Source organism: Pinus tabuliformis, chromosome 8 (assembly GCF_031772625.1).
Source record: "Pinus tabuliformis cultivar Carrire ecotype Pingquan chromosome 8, CPIR1, whole genome shotgun sequence".
NCBI classification, from domain to species: Eukaryota; Viridiplantae; Streptophyta; class Pinopsida; order Pinales; family Pinaceae; genus Pinus; species Pinus tabuliformis.
This window is the reverse complement of record NC_142294.1, coordinates 699,073,692-699,093,515: the sequence shown is the minus strand read 5'-3', so window position 1 is coordinate 699,093,515 and position 19,824 is coordinate 699,073,692.

Below are 19,824 nucleotides of genomic sequence, written 5' to 3'. Positions count from 1 at the left end.
GCAATGCGCCGTGGATATGGGGCACACATCGTCCTACAGGGTCACATACATATTTTCCAAAGGATTAAGTTCATTTTCAATCTACAGTTCAGGTAATTGCGATAGATCCAGATCGGTGAGAGTCATGAACCAATTCCGGTTCCGAAATCAAAGTTAGTTGATTAGAACCCACTAGGAAGTGAAACATCAGCAACAAATGAAACGAATTAGTAAATGAGCCTCTCGGCTCAATTATAATTTTTGGTTATTAGACTAATTAATTAATGAATAGAAATTCTGGGTTCGATCCTCAGTATGGTTATTTGTTCCAATTTTACCTTTCCTTGCCTTTTAATGGCTTCTGAACCTTTAACAATCTTTACCTTTCTTGTCTTTTAATGATTTTCGAAATTTCATCGATTGGTAATGTTTATAGTTCCAAATTGACCTTGGAATAATGACTGATACAAAATATCATTCTGGGTATAATCAGTTTCAGGACTTTTGAAAGATTCCTGATGATTAGAGCATAGTCTCATTCAAGGAACTAGAAGTTGAGATAAACAAGCTATAATTAGTCTTTTCCATTCTGAATTTTCTCATATTTAGTCTCATTGTCTTTACTTTAGTAGATGGTGAAGCGTAAATTTCTAATTCAGTTTTTTTGGTTATTAGATTAAATATTTTTCTATTGGGAATTTTCTCTTAATATTTAATTACATTATTTCTACTTGAGTAGATGGTGAACACATATTGAAATTTAGTTATATAATCATTTTTGTTTTAAGATTTTAGTACATGGTATATGTAATTAGTTTTTTTATAAATTAGTTAGAAAAGAATTTGTTATCATAGGAATGATCTCTGAAAAACTTTCTAAAAATATAATGATTCACTTTTCTAAAAATATAATGATCCACTTGGGCCTGTATTCTTGTTTTGCTATTTCAATTTTTTTATATAGTTTTGACAATCCCTTCAGTGATGGATATAGTGTGCATATTAGTTTTTTTATGTAAAGAATGTATTCCATTTTCAATTAAGATAGTAATGCAATCGCAATACACTTAAGGGGTTCATTTTTCAACTAAAATAGTGAGTATATTTTTTTGGGGAAAAATATTATGAACATTCCTAAAAATAAATATCTGGAATAGATAATGTCAACATTATGTGCTTTCTCTTTAATAACATGCAAGGAGTAAGATCATTACTTTTTCACAATAGTTTCTATGTGCAAAATAATTACGTTCAACAATATTAGCATCCATGGTGAGAGTCAATGGTTTTTTAATTACATTCTTTGTAGGATTGAAGTAGTGGAAGAATACTCTAGAGAAAACTCTGAATCACAAGAAATCGGGCAAGAAATAAACAACTCTCAAGACAAGCAGGGAGAAAGCCCCGCCCAACAACAAAAAAGTGAACTCGACAACCCCTCAAGCATCAACAGTTATGAGGATTCGAATACCACACAAAATAAATCTTCATTTAACGGCAAAGCAGATCTCCTAGACCAAACTTCTTCTTCGACTATCATCAAAAGGATGAACACAATAGATCGCGAAGCTAAGACACCAATGTCCCAAGAACCAGAAGAGATGAAGGAGATGCAAGACAAAGGAAGTTGGAAGACCGTAAAAAAAAAAAAAAAAAAATACAGCACCAATCTCTCCAAGAAAGACGAGGAGCCAGACAATTAAAAACTAAGAAAATTATAGGTCTGACAGACAAATTTGGTCTCAGTGGACGTTAACCACTATCATCATCATCATCATATACAGAAATTGCGCATATACGGAAATTGTGCATATACGAAAATTCCATATACAGAAATTGCGCATATGCGGAAATTGTGCATATACGGAAGATATACGCATATACGGAAATTGGGCATATATGGAAGATATGCGCATATCTTCCGTATATCCCTAACTTTCCTGTATGTGCATATCTTCCGTATATACACGTTGTTTATGTATCTGCATTGTATATACACAAATTCAATATACAGAAATTGCGCATATACCGAAACTCTGCATATACGGAAAATGTGCACATATACGGAAATTGGGTATATAAGGAAGATATGCGCATGTCTTCCGAATATCCCTAACTTTCCTGTATGTGCATATCTTCTGTATATGCACGCCGTTCATGTATCTACATCGTATATGTGCAAATTCAATATATTAAATTTGCGCATATACGGAAACTGTGCATATACGGAAGATGTGCGCATATACGGTAATTGGGCATATACGGAAGATATGCCCATATCTTCCGTATATGCCCAATTTTCGTATATGCATAATTTCTGTATATGGAATCTGCGCATATACGATGCAGACACATGAACGACGTGCATATACGGAAGATATGCACATACAGGAAAGTTAGGGATATACGGAAGACATGCGCATATCTTCTGTATATGTCCAATTTCCGTATATGCGCACATCTTCTGTATATGCACAGTTTCCGTATATGCGCAATTTTTGTATATGGAATTTGTACATATCTTCGTTTATGTATCTGCATCGTATACGTGAAAATTCCATATACAGAAATTGCGCATATACGAAAATTGTGCATATACGGAAGATATGCGCATATACGGAAATTGCGCATATACGGAAGATATGTGCATGTCTTCCGTATATCCCTAACTTTCCTGTATGTGGATATACGGAAACTGTGCATATACGGAAGATATGCGCATATACGAAAATTGGGCATATACGGAAGATATGCGCATATCTTCCGTATATAACTAATTTCCGTATATGGAATCTGCGCATATACGATGCAGATACATGAACGACGTGCATATACGGAAGATATGCACATACAGGAAAGTTAGGGATATACGGAAGACATGCGCATATCTTACGTATATGCCCAATTTCCGTATATGCGCACATCTTCCGTATATGCACAATTTCTATATATGCACAGTTTCCGTATATGCGCAGATTCCATATACAAAAATTGTGCATATACGGAAACTGGGCATATACGGAAGATAAGCGCATATCTTCCGTATATGCACAGTTTCCGTATATGCGCAATTTCTGTATATTGAATTTGCGCATATACGATGCAGATACATAAACGAAGATATGTACAATTTCCATATACAAAAATTGCGCATATACGAAAACTGTGCATATACGGAAGATGTGCGTATATACGGTAATTGAGCATATACGGAAGATATGCGCATGTATTCCGTATATCCCTAACTTTCCTGTATGTGCATATCTTCCGTATATGCACGTCGTTCATGTATCTGCATCGTATATGCGCAGATTCCATATACAAAAATTGTGCATATACGGAAATTGGGCATATACGGAAGATATGCGCATGTCTTCCGTATATGCCCAATTTTCGTATATGCACATATCTTCCGTATATGCACAGTTTCCCTATATGCACATACAGGAAAGTTAGGGATATACGGAAGACATGCGCATATCTTCTGTATATGCGCATATCTTCCGTATATGCGCAATTTTTGTATATGGAATTTGCGCGTATACGACGCAGATACATAAACGAAGATATGTACAAATTCCATATACAGAAATTGCGCATATACGGAAATTGGGCATATACGGAAGATGTGCGCATATACGGAAATTGGGCATATACAGAAGATATGCGCATATACGGAAGATATGCGCATGTCTTCCGTATATCCCTAACTTTCCTGTATATGCATATCTTCCGTATATGCACGTCGTTCATATATCTGCATCGTATATGCGCAGATTCCATATACGGAAGACATGCACATATCTTCCGTATATGCCCAATTTCCGTATATGCGCACATCTTCCGTATATGCACAGTTTCCATATATGCGCAATTTCTGTATATGGAAATTGTACATATCTTCGTTTATGTATCTGCATCGTATATGTGCAAATTCAATATACAGAAATTGCGCATATACGGAAACTGTGCATATACGGAAGATATGCACATATACGGAAGATATGCGCATATCTTCCGTATATCCCTAACTTTCCTGTATGTGCATATCTTCCGTATATGCACGTCGTTTATTTATCTGCATCGTATATGCGCAAATTCAATATGCAGAAATTGCGCATATACGAAAACTGTGCATATACGGAAGATATGCGCATATACGGAAGATATGCGCATGTTTTCCGTATATGCACGTCAATATGCGCATGTTTTCCGTATATGCACGTCGTTCATGTATCTGCATCGTAGACGCGCAAATTCCATATACAGAAATTGCGCATATACGGAAATTGGGCATATACGGAAGATGTGCGCATATAAGGAAATTGCGCATATACGGAAGATATGCGCATGTCTTCTGTATATCCCTAACTTTCCTGTATGTGCATATACGGAAACTGTGCATATGCGGAAGATATGCGCATATACGGAAACTGGGCATATACGGAAGATATGCGCATATCTTCCGTATATGCCCAGTTTCCGTATATGCGCAATTTCTGTATATGGAATCTGCGCATATACGATGCAGATACATGAACGACGTGCATATACGAAAGATATGCACATACAGGAAAGTTAGGGATATACGGAAGACATGCGCATATCTTCCGTATATGCCCAATTTCCGTATATGCGCACATACTATAATCAACAGGGCATTGTTTCACATACTAAGTTATTTTTCTCTTAGTGCTCGTGGCTAACTGTACTAGCCATGCATTCCTAAATTTTTTTGCTTTCAGGTTGAACCTTTCTACAGTTTGGGGACTAATATAGTTTAAGGTAGCTCCTGGATCTATTAAAATAGAAAGAGTCTGGTTTGATATTTTACCTTCTATTTCCAGCATAGTAGCTTGATGTTCAGCTTGTCGATTTTCCAAGGCAACGCTGATTTATTGTAGTGGCCTCCCGAACTATCTGTATATTGTGCATTGATCGAGAGTTATGTGGGCAATCTCTCATCATATGAGGTCCCCCACATCCCCAACACCTTAGTAATTCTTTGGTGGTGTCATACGTTTTGCTATTCTATTCTGTTACTCTTGAACCTGTGTGAGACTCAGCTCGCAAGAGTGTCTCTTCTCTGATTCCTTTCTTCTTTCAATGATCTCTACCAAAATTTCTCAAATAAGGTTGTTTTTGTTTCTTCATTCCCCCACCAGTTCTTCCACCATCCTTGTTCTCCCACACTTTTCCACCTTCACTTTTAATTTTAAACAGTTGATATCATAGCCTCTCTTTCCTGATTACTTCATCCATTGTCTTTGGGTTATCATCTCCTTGTAAGGGATCGGTAAACAGTTTAGGAACCGCTGAATTTATTTACAAATTCATCCATAGTTAGCTGCCCCAGTTTCAACTCATGAAATTCCTTAGCCTTGTCATCATAATACCTCTCACCCAGGAATCTGGCCTTGAATTGCTACTGAAATTCTTCCCACGATACTATTTTTTCTTCCAGCGCTTGAACACTCTTACGTTCCTCCCACTACAGAGTGGCTTTACCCTGGAATTGGTAAATTGCCAATCATGCCTTCAAGTTTCTTTCATATCCATATACTTGAAAATATTTTGTCATATTCAGAAGCCATGCCTCTGCATCCTCCTCCTTCTTGCCATCAAACACTGGTGGTTTGATCTTTCTAAATTCTCCTTGTAATTCGGCCTTCCTTCATTTCTCATATGTTTTTGATGATTCAAGATCAGTTTCTTCTCTACTTCCTGACTTGTCATATCCTATCTTCTCGGTACCTTCCTGATTTACACTCTTATGATTGGACTTCTCTGTCCATTCTCGAATTAGATTCTCCTGATCTTCACTAGCTTTTATCAACTTTTCGTTATTGCCATGGAGTTGAACTAACTCAGATTGCAGTGTCCTTACTGTTTCCACCAACTGAGAGCTTATGACAGAAGCACTGCCAACTTCCCCCAAATCCACATACAATTCCTCATTTCCCGTATTTGGCGGCAGAAATCCTTCCATCATTGTTAAATCCTTCCTTCTTTTACTAATGTTTATGCAATTGTTCTTAAGATCCTTCGATTATATCGTAGTAGTCGCTGTAGCTTTTCACTTAAGGTAATATAGTTGTTGAATGGATCGATTTTAATAACTAGGGTTTGTCTTATTCATATTTTCATTTTAATAAACAATGGGGCTATGACTCTGATGCTATTATTGTTCGTTCAATTGGATATTTGGGTAGATTCTGAATTCTCAGTTCTAATTTGTTGTTGTTCATTATATACATGTATATACTCATTCTGTCTGATATTAGCGTTATTTTTTTCTCATGTTACACTTCTTCAGATTTAAATTTTCATTTCTCGTAGAAGTTCTGCAAAGAAAGGAGTCCAGATGTTTAGTTCACATATTTGTTTCTTTTTTACAGTTCACAACTGTGGGACACAATCTCCGTCCAGAGCACCTACATGCCTGGATTTAGAGTCTTCCCCTAACTTAGTAGTACAAAATTACGTTTTTTTTCTTTTGAACAATAACCATTAAAATTTTACTATTTTTTCATCCTTACATATACCCGACACCTAACCTGTTACCATATGGATCAATGGACTCAAATTCCCATGGTTTATGGGGCTTGTGATTCTTTATTTATTTTTTTACTTCACCAATATAGGAGCCTACCAGCTTCGCTCAGAAAGTCACCTACACTTTTAATGAGCTCTGTGTTGATCAATAGCCATTATCTTCCACAAATGTTACTCTTAATTGACATTCATATGTTATAACATGACATGCAACTATATGACTAATAAGAAATATCATCCCTACGCTAGATAATCATCAACCTGCATCAAATACTAATTATCGTTCCTCCAAAAGCTAGGTAATCACATCATGCATTAATTTATTAGTTAAAGTATAGCTCTACAACTCATAAGAAGATTCACCCACATAAGGTAACAATCATCAACATGCAGTCAAATTAATAATGACTTACACTCCTATAACTAAAGAAAAATGGTTACCTACAGATGATAATAGATTGTTGGTATACAACTAATGTAATTAACCACCAAATTTGTACAGATAAGGAACAATACCCAACGTGAGTAACAAACCATAACTTTCAGTCTATGTAACGTAACATGCATCTAACTTAATTCATTTGAATACGGTAAGAATTTTCTGACCAATAATCTTGAACTTGGAAAATCAATGGTTGTCTACACCAAAACTCCCAACCATGAATCCTTTGATTTCCCCTGAGATATGACAACTTTCCAGGCATCAGTAACCTCTACTCTGCTTTGATAATTCTTGTTTATCATTATCATGTTCCCAGACTTTTCCTGGGCAACGTCCCACCTTCAAGGGTTTTGTTTCCCCTCAACCTAGGATTTTTCCATGTTTTTCTTTAAAGCTAAAAGCCTACTTTTCCACTTGCAGTGCTTTTATTACCAGTCTTTATCTCCCACTCGATTAACACATATATATTTTTCTATATATTTTTCGCTTTAGGAAAAATCATGACAAATCTGATCCCTCTCAGAAATACACCTCTTAGTGTAGCTTAAAAGATTGCCTATCATTGTCATATCATATTGTCTTCAATGACATGCATGGTTGCAAGAACTGAAATTCATTCCATGTGTTTCCTCTATGTGTCTTTCTCCCTTTCACTTGTTTATTACATAGCTTAGAAGATGAAGAGTATTACCACTTGTTTATTTAAGCTCTAGAGGTTGTGACCAACATGACCTTATGACTAACCAAGCACGATGCAAGGCATCCTAAGTTGGATGAAAGATGTTTGGTGATTTGTATATAGTCAGTACACTCCTTTGCATTAGTCCTTGCTTTGTATCTTGCATGTACCCTCACTTCTTGTTAGATTTGGCTACCTTCTACTAGTAGTCCCTTAGCTCTTTCTTAACAAAGCAGGGGAAGGAATTTCCTTCAACCTGATTTCTTCAAGGTTCTTCATAGAAAGTATAGAGCTAAGAGAAGGAGATGTGTAATCTCACTATCAAACTGTTGAAAATACTTTGCATGTTCGAATCTATCAAAACAATTAAGCTGCCACTCAACAACATTGTCAATCTTGGAAGGCTCAAGAAAGATAACATCTCTAGATATTATAAACTTCTTATTCACTTCATCATAGGGATGGTATTCTTTGGAGGTATGAGTACCCAAAGAAGATACATTTGTGACTCCTTGCACTGAGTTTTTTAATCTGTTCCTTAGGTATGAAGGCATAACAGGAGGAACCAAAAACCCTGAGATGCCTCACTGAAGGAATGTGGCCATACCACATTTCATAGGGAGTTTTGTTTCTAATAGCATGAGATGGACACCTATTCTTTATATACACAACACATAGAACCACATCAACCCAAAACCTTATTAACTTAACATGTGAACAATGCCAAGCTCATAGTGAAAGTAATACATTCTAGTGAACTATGTGTTGAAAAATGAAGCAACAAATTCTCAATTTGATTTTTCCTTGATTAAATTGAAAAAATTCGAATTTCCACATCAACAGACAACTTCGATGATGTTAACTTGTGTGAGATGGCTTGTGTCACCTAGTTTACTCAGTAAATTTGAGTTGGAGGAGTTAGAGTTCAGTTCTACATATGTGATTGCTAATTTATAGCAATAAGGGTCAATTATCTGAGGTTGTTGTTAGTTAAACTAGTTCTAACTTTTGGAGGAACTAGTGGAAGGTCATTTAAGCAGTGGGACTTCAGTCAAACTCAGTGATCATCTAGTTAATTGATCAATCAACCCAAAATAGTTAGGTCATGCAGAGAATTCGAGTTCCCTAAGATTGGTGGAGATTCCAAGGCAGTTTTAATTTCTTGTAGCTCACACATTTGCAAGAACTTAATATAACCATAGTGGAGGAGGTAACTTGAGTAGGAGATTCTTGTGAAATTGGAGAGGGAATGATTGCTGGTTGCATTAATAGCGTACCAACAATTTGTTTTGCACCGCACTTCAATGTTTTTTGGGTAGGGATTTTGAGGGTGGATAATTTTTTTTTATGCTTTTTGGTCATGCACGTCCTCACTAACTATCTTGGGAGGTCTGTAATAGTTCCTTTCATGCACGTCCTTGATTCAAGTTTGAATTTTTGGCATTGTCATCATTTAAAGTATGATTATGGAAAGTTTCAGGAAATTCTGGGCAGTGGTCTAAAGGACGACCTAAAAAAGTTGGCATAGATCCTCTGACCGCATGCTCAGAACTGAGGAATTTATGCCATAACCGGATGGAAACAGGCTTATGCATGCAATTGGAGCCTTGTAACTGAACCTTGCCTTTTTTATGCATGTGATTGGGGTGTTAGGTCTAAGAAACAAGGTTCCATCTCAGGGATTGACCACCTCGGGTGTTTCTTTAGCTCTTGGTTAATCTGTAGTTCCTATAGGATGTTCGTAAGTGTCGGTGTGTCGACCCCACTTCCATAACTGGAAATTGGAGGTCAGGTCATGTTATAGTGACACTCATCTCATGTTTACCATGATGAGATTGTGAAATTGGGTAAATGTGGGAGGGTTGGTTACACACGTAAAATGAAAAATATAAATTTATAAATTTTCTTTTTCTGATATTCTTGAAAGTTGTCAGCGACAAGTCCTACGCATTATACAAGATTTTAGAGTTAGTAATTAAATGTAATCAGTAACTTCTACCTTTTTTAAAGATTATTTTTATTTATTTATAAGAATTAAAATATTAAATATTTTATATAATGAGGTGTTTGATATATTTATGCCTATAGGCATGTCTTTTTCACACTAGGTTGTGGATAATTTTAATTTAATTATTAGTAATTATCTTTTAAAAGAGTAATTTCTTTTATAAGTATTAAAATATTAGATATTTTATATAATGAGGTGGTTGATATTTTTATGGTTATAGACATGTCTATTTCATAATAGGCCTTCCAAAATTGCGTAGATGATGGAGATTTAACCTCCATGGAATATGCCAGAATATTCATAGTAGTATACATTAATAAAGGGTTAAGATTTATCTCCAAGTTATTTATGCTCTTTTAATTAAGTCATCTCACATAAATTAAGGAAAAATGTTATATCAACACATGTCATATTGGTTATGTTGAATTTATAAGACGTGATATTGGCCGGTATTATAATAGCAAAAGCTATTTACCAGTTAATAATTCCCATGGTAAAGTGGGGGTAAATTTCCATGGTTAGGAATAATGTTTAAATCATATATTAATTCTTTTTATAATTTATAATAATACTAATAATTTAAAATAACTCTTTATTGAGGTGTTAGAACTAACATTGAAAAAGGAGGGAGGGGGGTGGAGGAACCAGTTACACTGCTGCCTCCCATCCCATCTAAGAGGGGGTGGCGTGTCCATCCCACCCCATGCATTCACACATGAAAAAAAGCATTCATTCATTTCAAAATCATAGGGAAACCCATTATCTATTTGAACACTCCTGATCTTGTCTCCACATTTATCTATTGTGCTTGCAAGATCTCTCTACCACAGGTGAGGAAATTCTCCCATGGCGAATGATTTGTGGGGCTCAAACCCAACCATCAAAACTCTTTTTTGTGTGGTAAGTTACATATTTTTCAGCTCTAGTTCAAAGGATGGCTTATTTCAATGGAAAACATTATGTGTGAATGGTAATTCAGGGAGGTCAAGACCCCAAGGATGTTGACCTCTAATGCATGCACCAACCTTTGAGCAACTATGAGGGGAGGAGGAAAAAGAAAACCATGGAGTTGAGCTTTGGGATGCGGATGCCAACTATGGTGGTTGCTTGAGCAGGGAAGAGTGGAAACATGCAACAATTCATCCTCGTTGTGATGTAGATTCAAGCTGAGGCGACTTTCCTAGGCTGAGTAATTCATCCTATGTCCAATCTCTTTAGTTTTTTGAAATCTTTAAATTGTTTGGCTTCTATTTGGTGGCTCTTGGAATATAGTTTTCAAAACGCAGTGGTTTTCTGTACTAGTTTTTGTGTTATTATTTCTTTATGGTTGTTAGACCATATTTGCAGTACTTTCCTCGCTTTCCATCAACTACACAATTTTTCAAGAAATTGCTTCAAACTGCAAGGAAACTCAAGTTTTCTTCGACTTTATTTTTATTTTGTTATTAGTTTTATGACCTCGTTAGTTTTTTTATTCTTTGGGTGGTGTCCTCTCTTTGGTTCCTAGTAACTCTACATATCATTCCTTGTCATAAGATGTGTTTTCGTTGAGGGTATGGTGGTAGAGGCCCCAAAGGTGATGCAAGCCCAATCCCAAGAAAAAAATGCAGCTATATTTTTTCAGTCCTCCACTCCATTGCAAATCCAAGAGGAAATTCATTAACTTGAAGTTTTTACCACTAATGACTGCCAAGCCTAATTTAACTCTGGAATTTAAGCTTAAGTAACAAACTGGGTCTCTGATCCCAGACATACAAGGGGCAGACGAAGCCAATATTTGAACTTGATTACCCTACAATGGAAAATGAAGACACTTCTCGATAAGGTCCTTAAGGAAAAAAATGAAGACCATAATGACATTATCTCCTTCCTGAATGAAATTTAATGAGTTCTAACACCATCAAAGTTCTTGTCATACAAGTTTGAAAGCTCGACTGGCTTACATAGAAGGCCATCCTTAATGTGGCCTAAAACCTCCATCTCCAACCAGTACAAATTCCCAAGATCTAGCCCCAATCACTTCACGAAATGCTTGATGTCATATTTAACAACCCGACTTACGATTTTTATTTTTAGTAGTTCATCTTATTTTAGTTTTCTTGAATATAGTAGCTATAGTTTTGGCATTTTGATAAACCTAAACCATTTGTTGCTTACTGGAATCAACTCAAATAATGATATCTAGTTTTATATGAAGTCATTTTGAGGTAATATAATTTCAAATTAACAAGAAAAAGTATTATTAAGTTTACTTTTATGATTTTTTTTAAAATAATTCGGGCAATGTAAGAACCATGTGGGTGGTGTAAGTGTTTTGATGCTTATCATGAATTGATTCCTATGGGAATGTAACATCCATTTAATTTATACCCCTAAACTAGTTTATGCATATTTTAAAATTTGATTGTATATTTTTGGGATCAAATATTCCTTTTTGAATATTTGATAGATTTTATATTAAATATTTTAAAATATGCTTTATGCCTCTTGAAGATCTTATTTTACATTTCTAAATTCTATGTTTGTATTTTTAAATATACTTTTATTGATTGGAGAGATGTTGTGGATGTTTACTAAAGTACAACATCAACTAAAATACAACATCACCCCCATATTGAGATGTAGAGCACCTCTCAGTGCAATGATTGTAAACATTTTAATGTTGCCTTAATATTGGAGAGAGATGCTGTAATTTCTGGAAAATGAAGCATTAGATCAAAAAGTAATAATAATAATAAAGCATAATGATGATTTAAATAAAGTAGTATTAAAAAGTAAAAAATAATAAAAATAGCAAATGAATTCAATTCAGTTTATATATTGTAATTTTTTATTATTAGAAATATTACAAATAAATTTTCCAAGAAAAAAATCATAATGTACATAGCACATTAAAATAAATTTAAATAATAATATTTCATATTTGTAATAATGATAATTTACAACATATAAATAAAAACATATTAAATCTAAGGTAAACTTAACTTGGTAAAGTTACCAGTGGTTTTTGAGCTCTAGGTTTATGAGAACCCATGGTATCCATGTGGAATATAGCCTATTTAAAGGGGGGATTAAACCAGGCTATATCCATGTTAACTTTGAATCTAAAAAGAGGTAAGAGGGATCAAATCTCTTGATATGAAAATATCTTAAGATGCAAAGATATTTGATCGCTCTGGGTGTTTGGTAGATGTGAAGTTATGATGGATCTAGACAAGTTAATAAACTTATGATTAAAAATAAAAATATATTTCAATAGAGAAATTTGGAATATATATTTAATATAAAGGGTAGTTATAAATTAATATTCATTTGACCATTTAAATTAAACTACGTTTTCGTATTCCTAACCATTATATTCATAAATTCATATTTAAATATAATTAATAAGCATATAAAAATTTAATATTAATAGTAAAAAATATTTTATTATTATTTTTAATTTTTAAACAAAAAAGAGTATTTGTATTATATAATTATCAGCATGTTTGCACCAAATACATCAAGAATTACGTGGCTAATTCATCAAAAATTTCCAATGGTTTCCTTTGGAATACATGATTTTCATGAGGAGAATATAGTTGAGTAACAAAAAGAGGGGTTTTGTAGTTGAATACCTTACTATATTGCCCCAACAAAATACCAAATTTTCCACTCATAAAGCTACTAGGGAATTTTATTAATAGAATTTATCCACCATTAGGGAATTATAATAGGCATGATTTAGCCATTAATCTTTAATACATTTATCTACAATTTACACACCTCTTCACCATAGTTGTTTGTTTCTCTCATGAATTCTCTTAGGACATGGAAATATGCTTTCGATAGGATATCTTCCACAATTTTAGTGAGTTTTTCATGATGTTTTCATAGATTTCTCCTTTGGAGGGAGTCTTTGACTAGATGATGCACGACTTGGAGAGAATCTCCTATAACCATAAGCGTGTCCAAGTGGCTAAAAAAATTCCCTTGGTAGGGACCATATATCTTTGTTTAATTATATAACCATAAGTGTGTCCAAGTGGCTAAAAAAATTCCCTTGGTAGGGACCATATATCTTTGTTTAATTATTTGTCATATGACCGACACCCTAAGAGTAACTAAACACTTTGTCTCCTCCAAGCCATAGTGTACCCCTCCCCTTCCTCCTTCCATCCATATATATATATATAATCAATGTTATGCATATCACATTAAAAAAATTACAAAAAATACAAAATATGTAAAAAAAATCATATATAACTATACGTATTATTAGCACAAGCTATATTAATATAACTATATGCATTATTACCACAGAGACGATATTAAGAGTGAACGATCATGCTCTGAGCCGTTGCTAAACACTCATGAAGCATCCACATAATCTCAACACGTATGAAGCATACACATAATCTCAATAGGGACGGGAACAAGATTAGTGGAAATTATACTCTAATAAGACATATTAATTCTTCTGGTTCTGCCTCAGAAGGTATAATATCCCACTCATAATTTTCTATCCTTTATCTTTTCTATTTTTCTTAACTATATTGAATTTAATTAGGATTTTTAGTCCTTAGCTTTAACTTTATTATATTTTAGTTATTAAATATTTATTATGAAAGATTACTTTAATAAATTTATTAATTAGTTATTATTAATAATTATTTAGGCATGTTAATAATTCTTTATTTATTACAAGTTATTAAATAATTAATTATAAATTATTGATAATTATTATTAATGAGTAGATTAATAAAAAAATAAAATCTTAAATTAATATTAATTATTTATTGCTAAATTTAGTTAGGTAGTTATTAATACTTTATTATTAATTACCATTAATGGTTTTTATTATTATTTAAGGTGATGTATTTACGATCTCTCTGTGGTAATAATTTAGGGTGATATATTTACGATCTCTGCGGTCATAATTTATGATCTCTCTACGGTAATAATTCACGATCTCTCTGCGGTAATAGAAAAAAATCTGGGGCACGTGCGTCTGCGGTCTGGCTTGCTGATATTAGGTGCACACATTCCTTATATCTTTCTAATACATATCTGCTCATATATTTTCAAGTATGAAAAATTCAACACAAAATAAAATTGCTTTACACGACTGGAATTCCTATCTTAAAAAGCTTTATGAATCTCCAAATGTCATGGATAACATTGAAACCCCACTCACAACCAAAGAAGTTTTCTCATTAGAAGACATTGATTTTGGGGTTAATCGCTTGGCTAATGGGAAAGCTAAGGACATTGAAGGTTACCATGCGGAAATCTTCAAAATTGGAGGTCCTGTCCTCATCCCCCACATTCACAAGCTTTTCAATCAAGCGGTCAAGCAAGGGTTCCCTAAACCATGGACTCAAAGCCTCATTATCCCTATTTTTAAAAGTGGGGATACAAATAACCCCTCTAATTATCGGACAATTATGATTAGCCCTCTCCTAGCCAAGTTATATTGTATTATTTTGGAAAGGAAGTTGAGCATATGGATTGAAAGTGAAGGTAAGAGGGCTAAAGGCCAAGCGGGTTTTAGAAAGCAACACTCAACAACAGACCATCTCGTTACGCTTAGGATCATTGTGGCGGAATGCCGCAATGATAAATCCAATCTCTTTTGTTGCTTTGTGGACTTTAGAAATGCTTTCGATACGGTTCCTAGAAACAACCTTTGGAACAGATTAGAAGAGCTAAAGGCTCCTTTTGAGTTGAGAGCTGCCATTATAAGGTTATATGAGAATGTAATTGCCAAGTTAAAGAGCAAAGAGGGGTGGTCGAAAGATATTAAGTGTAATATCAGAGTTAAACAAGGTTTCCCCCTCTCTCCCTACCCTATTTGGCATTTACATCGACAATCGAGAAGGTTGTTTAGAGGAAGCAGGATGTTCTCGCATGATCTTAGCTGGGATAGTCATCATCCTTCTTCTCTATGCTGATGATATTGTTCTTCTCACAAGGTGCCCATCTGATCTTGATAAGCAACTTATACTTCTTAAGGATTTCTGCTCTACCATGGGTATGATTGTTAACATTGACAAAACAAAAGTTATGATTATCAAATCCAAGAAGGACACTTACGCTAATTTTATGTATGACAATAGTAACTTGGAGGAAGTGTCTTCCTACAAGTACCTAGGAATTGATATTCATCACAAGCTCAATTGGAACTATAGCATTGAGAAATGGATTAATGGGGTATGGAAAGCTTATTTTGGTCTTGAAAATAATTGTAAAACGGCAAACCTCATAATGTGGGATAGAAAGAAGTTCCTCTTTGAAACTTTAGTCACTCCGGTTATCTTATATGGATGTGAGGTTTGGGGTTGTAGCATCTCTAGAGAATCCTGGAGAAAGATTGAGAAGCGTTTTATAACGTATAACCTCAAAATTAAAAGCAACACACCCTATCCTATTCTTCTTATAGAAGTGGGTCTTTCCCCTATCGAGAGCCTAGCTATGACTAGGCTTCTGTTGTACAAGCACAAACTCAATAACACAGGAGACCATAGACTTCCTAAGTTAGCTTTAAATTCTAGCCAAAACCACCTAAGGCTCAAACGAGGTTGGTATAAAGACACCAGGGCCTGGTTAAACCATTGGGAGATCGACAAGAATGTTGCATTGCAAAACATTAATAACATTAAAAATATTGTTACTTCTAAGTTCAAAGAAAAAATGTGGTGTGAGAAAGATTTAGTAGCTAAAAGAAAATTAAGATATTATAAGGAGGTCATTAACCCCACCCTAGAAGATCAAAAGTATCTCTTTATTTTAACTAGCTCAAAGAAGAAAATTAATATAGCCAAGATTAGAACGAACTCTCATGAGCTCCATAGTGAAACGGGTGGTTGGGCAGTTCCTAAAACACCATGGATGGAAAGGTTCTTCCATCTCTGTGAGAATACAAACATCGAGGATGAAAATCACTTCCTCTTAGAGTGCCCCAGGTAGAACCAAATTAGATCTCAGTTTCAAAATCTTTGTTGCAATACTGACCTTCCTAGCCTTTTACATTGTAAAAATTACAGTGAGCTCGGTTCTCTCCAAGCTTTTTGAGTATAGGAATAAAATCTTAAATCAAACTAAATAATTTGTTTCTTTAGGTCGGATAAACCAAAGTTTGGTCTTAATGGACTTTAACAATCATCATCATCATCAAATAAATTAATGATAATTATTATTAACGATCAATTAAATATTTAGGATTAGAATGATTTATTTAGGATTATAATTATTTATTTATTTATTATCATAAATAAATAAATAAATAATTATTTATAAACAAATAAAACTATTATTAATAATTAATTATTATCCTTTATTTTATTTATTATTATTAATTCATTATTAATAATTAATAATTATATTACTTATTGTTATTTTAGGTTTAGTTTTTAATTTAAGATTTAAATTAGCTCTCTTGAATTTTGTTCATTTAGTATTTATTCATTTCTTTGAGTCTTCCTTTATTCATTCATTCATTGTAGTGAAAACGGATCAAGGTTAGAAAGTAAACCTGGTTCATACTATAGTGTGGACAATCCTAACCATCTTTCTCAAAAATGATAACCACAGGAATTCAAAGACTAACAATATAAATTTTATTATCAAAAACCAGCTTGATAAAGTATTGATAAAATGTATTTAATGCTTATTTCAGAGCTATTAGCGATATAGTTGATAATTAAAATAAATTTTTAAAATTAATATTTCAAAATAAATACTGTTTAAAATAAGTGTTAATCATAAATAATTTTGTGCAAATGTAAGTAAGAAATTACATCCATAAATTGAGATGACACTTATTATTTTAAACTTCTAATAAATTACGTATTTTTTATAAAAATTGCACTAATTGATATCTCATTATATAACTAATTGATCTCTCATTATATAATTATACATTTGATAAAATGCCTCCATATCTCGTTGAAAAAGAAAAACACATATAGCCACTGTGAAGATTAACGTGTCGGCATGTATAACGAAATGCACCATCGTCGGCTTAAAAAACCATCACAACCCTAACCAATGGAAACACTATTTAGACATGTTACTACTGCAATTTCGAAATCAATACTCTCATTTCGTATCAAATCTTTCACACGCGAGGTCTTTCATCCACACAAGTATAAAGCTATTATTTTATTTTTGAATTAGTTTGGGAACCATGGAAGGAGAAAATCGAAACAGTTCTACAAATTCCCATAACAAGTATCTGAGAGAAAAGGTTCTCGATGTTATGCGATCTGTGGAAGCAGAAGCCCGCGAGGAAAATGCAGGCATTCTTCCTGCTGCTCTACAAACCTCAACAGTCGCTACAACAAGAATTGAAAATGACCATTTGGTGTCGACTGTGAGGTTTCATAAGGTGATGTCGACATATGTCGAGCACCAACTTTCGGGGGAGAGTTCATCAGAGAATATTGGTATACGCGAATTAAATGACCAACTGCATCAAGAGAATATTGTTCTCCTCAGAGTCAGTACTCAGATTGAGAGTTTATCAGAGAATATTGATATACGTGAATTAGATTTTGAATGGCGTGAAGTTATTGTTAATCGTTTCAGAAGCAATGAAGGTGAATATGACGAGAGCGAAGACTATCTAACAACATTTACATTTCCTGATAATACTATTGTTTTTCGATACATACATGATCATCACCAGCCCAACCGAGGACTGGATTTTTTCATTCATGGTCAAATTATATGGAATTCCAGATTCACATGGCATCAGATCAAACAACATCTTGAGGACTAAACGTATAACTTCCATTTCAGATCTGAAATTATCCATATTGGCATGGGTGACATTACAGAGGAAGGAGAAATAAGTAGTCCCACGGAGGAAGAAGTGCCTAATAGCCTTCGTGTAGCAGTGGATGCGTTGCCATCATTAGCTGTGGTTAGCGAAGAAAGTGAAAGCAGTGATGGAGACATGTGCTCAATTTGTCACGAAACGTTTTCCAGTGAAGAGCCTGCAAAAGAATTGCCATGCCAACACCTCTATCACTCGAAGTGCATTCTCTTATGGCTTCACCGCAGAAATTCTTGTCCAATGTGTAGACTTAAACCCTGATGTTCACATTCATCACTCTGCTGTCTTTTAACTATGCAAATTAGACTTGCAAAAATAATATAATCCAGAACCTAGGCATTGAGGCCAGTATAGGCATGATACCATTGAAGAATTTGCCGCAACATAAAACCTATAAAGAAAACAGATGAGGTATAACTTTCTCTTATTTCATTTTTTACTCTAAATTTATTAGAGTAAGATGACTATATTTGAGTTTCCAACAAAATATGAAACATATACACACAAATATCTTACCTCAGCTGACAAATCTACATTATTAAAATCAAGAATGAATAAAAACCTCAAGGCAGTGAGGGGTGGAAGGGATTTTAATTAACTACGGCTGCGGCCATAGAAGTGGGTTTACCAAGGAAGGTTGGCCTCTCATCGCTGGCCATAGTCACAGTCACTCTCATGTCGTAATGTTCATCAGAATGTTTTGAGATATCCTCCGTGCTCTGGTTCACCCCATCTTCATTACGAACATCCTGTGATGTGTTTCTTTCTCGACCTTCAGAAAGGGGCCCACGCATGGACTCCTTGAGGTAAGAGCATACGAGAATAATCACAGGAAAGGGAAAGAGAATGAGCATGACACCTAACAGATACAGAACAAGCAAACTCCAATCTGATAATTTGCTGCCTCCTGAGAACATCTCCCCTCGTTGGTGTTGGTATCCTTCCTGCAAGGCCTGCACGACGAAATTCCGTTATAGCAAGGTATTAGAAAGCTATACGATTTTCAGAACACACAAAACCATAAAATGTAAGAAACAGAGACGCACAATCAAAACTTCAAGAACATCAAGATGAAGATGAAGACTGCCAAGTACAAAAGATGTCGTGCCCATTACAGCTGATAACGGTACAGAATTTTTGCTGAATGATATTTGATGGCTGAGATTTTAAAATCTCAACGATGATGTCTTTGTCTTCTTAGGCGTAAAGATCCCCCAATTTGGCGGTGCAGAATTCATCCAAAACCTTGGTTTGGCAGCTTCAACGTGTATATTTTGCAGTACCATGTCGGGAGCCGAGGAGAAAAAAAGCTTCAACTACACGTCCTGCATGACAATGCTCAG